At 33.9% G+C, this 7165-nt stretch overlaps 1 pseudogene; it reads right to left on the bottom strand.

Moving 5' to 3' along the window:
• Positions 1-672: 672 nt before the first annotated feature.
• On the bottom strand, positions 673-1940 carry LOC141562168 (lysine--tRNA ligase pseudogene; annotated as a pseudogene).
• Between the last annotated feature and the right edge of the window lie 5225 nt (positions 1941-7165).

Raw genomic sequence — 7165 nt, 5'->3', positions numbered from 1 at the left:
AAGTAGTTTATAACTCTTAAGTAATTCACAGTACCCCCTAACACTGCCTGGATACAGTTAGTCTAGATCTAAACTAAAGTCATAGAAGTGTCTAATCCTGGTGATTTGAGTACGGAAGAAGAACATGGTATTTGTTCTCCTTTAGAATTTTCATGTGATTTTTATGTATCCAAAGACATATAGGATAAAGAGCTATGTAGCTTCTGATATCTGTTGCTCCATTGGTTTTGTATGTGTGTTTGCTTGTATCCTTTTGGATCTAGCAAAACATGTTTAATCCTGGCATTCTTAGGACAGAAGAAACTCTTGGAGGTAAAAAGCACAAGTCTATATTGTACTCTAGACAGCAGGAAAAAGCCCAAGGACTTGCTGGTAAGATTGGGAAAGCAATACATTTTTGTCAGAACTTGTCACAGCTTGAACTAATTAGATATTTCTATGAAGATGTAAGCCAGAGGTTTCAAAATTTCTATTTTTAAGGAATATTGCCCAGGAAAAAAAGAAATATAGTATCTTCTACTTTTTGAGAGAAAAATGGTTTATTTGGTGGTGAAAAATTTAAAACACTTCTTGCCACACTTCTCTAGGTCAGAGGCATCCACAGTACTAAGCTCAGGTCACTTACATCAGTCTTGGTGTCCCTGAATCCCTCATCCACACCAGAATGATGCATCAAGTCAGTGTGCCTTCAGACAGACCAATGTGTGATGAATTCTCCTTCTTCTTTTCAGGCTTCATGGCATGAAAGAGAAGGAGCTCCTCAATGTTGCTAGAATCTATAAGAAGCATGGTGAGTCTGTCAGTGCCCATCCCCCAGCTGGCCGTTGGCAGGAGCCCATACTCCAGCGCAGTACAGAAGTTGTCTTTGATGACCATGGCTTTATCATCATCTGTGGCCTTGGCTTTGGCCCTCGTTTCAAAAAACCCTACAGCTGCGCCCAAGATCATTCAGCTCTGTGTAGGCATTGCATATTTCTTTCTTCATCGGGAAGAGCTCAAAGCACTCAGTAAGGCTGGACTTGGAGCATAGCCAGTGGGATCATTATCTGGGATCAAGGGGAGGATGGGTGCAGGTCCCTTCCAGGAACTCACCTACAAGCTTGTGAAAAAGCCTTGCTGTAGTTCAGGAGGAGGATACCCCACACCTCTTGCCACACCGATGTCATCAAGAATCTTTCTTACAAGTTTCTTCTGTTTCAAAAAGACTGATCTTAGGAAGTTTTCTGTCAAGAGCTTTCTCAAGCTCTTCCACCATGCTGATTCTTTGGAAGGGGGGTGTGAAATCAATTTCATAGACCTGGCTCTCTGGACCATCTGGGTGTTAGGTGACTTTTATGATTTTCTGTTATGTTCTTCATGATTACTGAAATCATCTTCTTGGTGATTTCCATGAGATCATTCATGGTCTCATGTAGAATTCACAAATTGTGAATTCAGAATTGTGAGTCAAATCAAGTCCTTCATTCCCAGACTGATGTCCAGTTTCATAAACCTGATTGATGCTACCAACCATCAGCATCTTGTGATGGAATTCTGGTCTAATTCTCATATAGAGATTTGTGTCCAACTCATGGTGGTAAGTGATAAAGGGTTTGGCAACAGCTCCACCTGGGACATTTATCATAGGTGTTTCTATCTCCAGAAAGCCCAACTCATTCATAAAGCTCCTAATGTAGGTAATTATCTTGGAGTGGGTGATAAATTTCTGCCTCACAAATCATTCAGGATCAAGTTTAAGTATTGCTGACAATAATGGGTTTCCTTGTCTTTGAGATCAAAGTGAGACATGGTGGCAGAAGTGTAATCTCATGAGATAGGATGCTCAGCTCTCCATTCTTGGTTTTCTCTGGATTCCCCTGAACTCCAATAATGTCTTCCCCTAAAAGTTTGTTATTTATATGAAACAATTCTTCTGATTTTTAATTTCTGGAATTTGCCATCATTTGTAGCTTCACTCCTTCCCCTCAAAGATCACAAAAAAGTGAGTTTTCTCCCATATAAAGGTCCAGTCATCTCTAAGTTATCCTGCTGTCTCAACTTAATCTCCCAGCCAGACTGACTCTCCAGGCTTAATGCTGCCTCTTTTATCCTTCCAGAGAATGGACCTGTGAGAACTCCCAAAGCCAATGAACTTGCTCCTTTTAAAGGTGTAAACTCCTCTAAATATGTAAACTCTCCCTCAGAATTCCAAAGGCCTGAATTAAAGGTGTGAATTTTAAGCTAGAGAATTGTTTAGACAACCTGAGTTGTCACCTTGTAATCCTAACACTCCCAGAAGCCCATTTTGCATAAATTTGACCTTCCACTCTCAGGGTGATGTCAGTTAGGTGGTCACCTGGTTGTAAATGATTATCCTGTTCAATGAAGTGAGTAAGTCAGGTGTCTACGTGGAATTTGTGTGGGTAGGGGTCCTCTCCACTGGTCTTCAGCTGCTGGATTGCCTATAGATCTTGGAATATTGGTTTGAGTCTAGACTCTTCTCATCAGCAGGCACAACATTGTCAACAGTATAATTAGTGGTGGAGTCTTGATTCAGCTGTTTCTAACTTAATACTTTAATATTTTCCTCCTTCTCCGCCATTTTCTTCCCTGCTTTCAATTGTCTCTTTAGCTCATTTTTGCTCAGCTTTGTCTCAGGACCATCCCCAATCACCGTGATTTCCTGTACCCTTCACCATCTTCACCCGAGGGCCAGACCTGAAAGGCTACAGTATCTTCTCATAACTTGAAAGGCAATATGTCCTAACCAGAAACTTTGTTAACAGTGACTGATTTTCAGGAAGCCATTTATCTTTTCTTTAGGGTGAAGTTCTCAGTTCTTGTAGTTGTAGATAGGAAAATAAGAAAACATATACATCTAAATAATCAAGACTCAGGTCTCTGCTTCAGATTCATATCATTCAGTATATGACATGTTCCTTCTGCATACAGGAAAAAAAATACACCTTTGCTCTTATCCTCACTTATTTAAAATAAATAGATAGATAGATACATAGAAAAACATACTCACCCCTCTCTGTATCTCAAATATTGCCTTCAAAGGTTAGGGACTTGGAATTAACATATAATTCTGAACTATTTTTGTTCATGTATCTCTAAAATATAGTTCCTGTATTGTTAGACTGTATACAGCATGAGACATGAACTAGAAATTTGAAAAATTTTCTGTTTTTTGAATTTTTGAGTAAAATCATATCTCTTAATCATGAAAATGTGTTGTTCACATAATGACTTAGTGAAAATATACTATTAAGTATATATATATATATATATATATATATATATACATATATATACACACATATGTAATCACTCATTTATATATAAATTACAAGGGAGAAAATAAATCTTTTCTACCTATAATTCTGTAATGATTTCCAAAAATACCTTAAGCAAATCTATGCAGTCTTTGAGATATTAATGGATAATCCATTCATTAATTCACATTTCAGAGTCAACCATTTTGTTTATTCACAACATTAACATGGAATGCCTTTATCAAAAAATACGTTCAACTACCTTTTATATTGATTTACTGCTTAAGCTGCAATGATAAATAAAAAAGTTGATGATAAACTTCTCTCATCTATCTCCACCTCTAAAATATTATTGAAACATGACACCAGGGACAACCAAGGCCTTTCTAGCCATTTGTCTGAAGGTCAAAGGGAGAATTTAAACATTTATTAAATAAGGAATATTTTCTACTAAATCAAACTATTATTTGTGACTCAGAAATACTAGATTACAGTTATTAGAAGTATAAGGATTTTTGTTTAATTTTGAAAGTGCAGTTAAATGTATAAGACTGCCTGCCATCTGGGGGAGGGGGTTGGGGGAGGAAGGGAAAAAATCTGAATAGAAGTAAGTGCAAGGGATAATGTTGTAAAAAATTACCCATGCATATGTACTGTCAAAAAAAAGTTATAATTATAAAATAAAATAAAAATTAAATTATATTAAAAAAATAAAAAAAGAAAGTGCAGTTAAGAATATAAAGTCACATTTCTATTATGATTATAGAATGACAACTACATCTAATATCTGCTGTATTCTGAGGCTATGTAAAAATTAGTATAGTAGATACAATAATGTAGCTTCAGTAAACTTTATCATTATGAAATGTTTTGAACTACATAAAAATGTTATGTCACTAAGAACAAAAATGTTAGGCATTTCAAAGGAAATGAATTTATTAAAGAAGATTTCATTTACTGAACTATTTGCAAGAGATGTTATATTGCAAACAAAATGAGATAATCTATGTGAAAACATTCTGAAAACATGAAAAAGTTAAAGAATATAAGGTATTATTATTGTTGTCATCTTTTACTCAAAACAGCATGACAAATGCTGAAACAAAATGACAAAGATGAATACAAACTATTAATCAATGCATGTAACCTAACCCAATTGAGTCATTTCCTTCCTCCATAGATAACCATACTTTGATTAAAGCTGAAAAACAGACCCTACTTGAGGCAATTTGAAGAATTCTGCTCATTAGCTAGGCTGAACTTTATCTTCTCCTGCATGTGGCCCTTCAAAAACTAGAAAAAAAAAAATAGCAAGCCCTCTTCTATGACAAAATATGTAGTCCCTGCACCATCCTAGTGATTACTCTTTATGGTCTCCAGCTGCCAAAGTCATGATCAAAATGTTTAATCTACAACTAAAACATTTTCCTCCAGCTTCAGTCTAATCGGGGAAACAGCTAAAAAAAAATTATGACTTCCCTCATCCTGGATATAATATTTTTATAAAACTTGCCTAATTATTTTCTTTTTGCTTTTTGACTGCCAGAACATTATTAAACATGAAGTCTACTTAAAATCCTAGGGTTTGTATGTAATTAATGGTTAATAAACAACTACAGAGTTAAGAGAAGAATATATATAGATATAATATATATATATATATATATATATATATATATATATATATATTATATATTATATCAGGTAAAAAAAAAGTATGTTTTCTATGAGATGTAACTAAGACAATATAATTAACATTTCAAAGAGCAAAGGGTTCACTTCGTTGGGAACTGTAGAGAACCATGATAAAGCCACAATTGTATGTAAAATGCACATTAAATCACTCCCTTGCTCAGATTGGGATAGCAGACCAAAATGCCATAGAAAATTATGGAAAACATCACCAAGTAAATCTATCTACTGTGGATTTCTTTTTTTAATATTCTGAAGTAACTTTTATTTATTTATTTTAATTATAAAGCTATTTATTTTCAAAACATATGCAGGGATAATTTGACAACATTGACCCTTGCATAGCCTTGTGTTTCAGATTTTCTCCTCCTTCCCTCACCCCCCTCCCCTAGATGGTAAGCAATTCAATATCTATATATCTATATATCTATATATCTCTATATATATAGATATATAGATATAGATATGTATATATATGTATATATACATATATATATGTCAAAAATGTTAAACTATATGTTAAATCCAATATGTATAAACATATTTATATAATTCTCCTGCTGCACAAGAGAAATCAGATTAAAAAAAAAAGAAAATAAAAGAGTAACAAAACAAAATGCAAGCAAACAACAAAAAGAGTAAGAATGTTATGTTGTGATCCACATTCAGTTCCCACAATCCTCTCTCTCGGGATATATGGCTCTCTTCATCACAAGATCATTGAAAATGGTATCAGTCATCTCATTGTTGGAAAGTCACATTCATCAGAATTGATGATTGTGTAATATTGATATTGCTGTGTACAATGATCTCCTGGTTCTGCTCACTTCACTTAGCATAGTTCATGTAAGTCTTTCAGGCCTCTCTAAAATCATCCTCCTGATCATTTCATACATAACAATAATATTCCATAACATTCACATACCATAACTTATTTAGCCATTCTCCAACTGATGGGTATACACTCAGTTTTCAATTTCTTGCCACTACAAAAAGGGCTACCACAAACATTTTTGCACATGTGGGTCTCTTTTCTTTCTTTAAGATATCTTTGGGATATAAGCCCAGTAGAAACACTGCTGGATCAAAGGCTATGCTAAGTTTGATAACTTTTTGAACATAGTTCCAAATTTCTCTCCAGAATGGTTGGATTCATTCACAGTTCCATGTATCAGTATCCCAGTTTTCCCATATCCCCTTCAACATTCATCTTTGTCTGTTCCTGTCATTTTAGCCAATCCTGAGAGGTTCATAGTGGTATCTCAGAGTTGTCTTAATTTGCATTTCTCTGATTAATAGTGATTTAGAGCAGCTTCTCATATAATTAGAAATAGCTTCAATTTCTTCATCTGAAAATTGTTCATATCCTTTGACCATTTATCAATTGGAGAATGGCTTGGATTCTTATACATTTGAGTCAATTCTCTATATATTTCAGAAATGAGACCTTTTCAGAACTCTTAAATGTAAAAATTATTTCCCAGTTTTATTTTTTCCCTTCTGACTTTATCTGCTTTATTTTTGTTTGTGCAAAAACTTTAAAACTTAATACAATCAAAATTAGCTATTTGGTATTCAATTATGAGTTTCAGTTCTTCTTTGGACACAAATTCCTTCCCTCTCCACAGATCTGAGAGGTAAACCATCCCATTTTTTCTAATACATATATATATATATACATATATATATATACACATATGTATACACACACATACATATATATATATATATATATGATATATATATATATATATATTTTATAATATCACTATGTTTAAATCATGAACTCATTTGGATCTTTTCTTGGCATGTGGTGTTAGGTGTAGGTCAAGCCCTAATTTCTGCCATACTAGTTTCCAATTTTCCCAGCAGTTTTTGTCAGATAGTGAGTTCTTATTCCAAAATCTGAGGTCTTTAGGTTTGTCAAACACTTGATTGCTATTTTGTCCTGTGAGCCTAATTTATTCCACTGATCAACTTTGTTTCTTAGCCAGTACCAAATGGTTTTGATAATGGCTGCTTTAGGTCTGGAACAGCTAAGCCACCTTCATTAGAATTTTTTTTCATTAATTCTCTTGAAATTGACTTTTTGTTCTAACAAATTAACTTTGTTACTATTTTTTCTAGATTTGTAAAGTAATTTCTTGGGAGTTTGATTGGTATAGCACTAAAAAAACTAGAATAGTTTAGGTAGTATTGTCATTTTTATTATATTT

Source organism: Sminthopsis crassicaudata, chromosome 3 (assembly GCF_048593235.1).
Source record: "Sminthopsis crassicaudata isolate SCR6 chromosome 3, ASM4859323v1, whole genome shotgun sequence".
Taxonomy (NCBI): domain Eukaryota; kingdom Metazoa; phylum Chordata; class Mammalia; order Dasyuromorphia; family Dasyuridae; genus Sminthopsis; species Sminthopsis crassicaudata.
The sequence above is the reverse complement of the archived record's forward strand: the minus strand, read 5'-3'. Positions and strand labels throughout refer to the sequence as shown.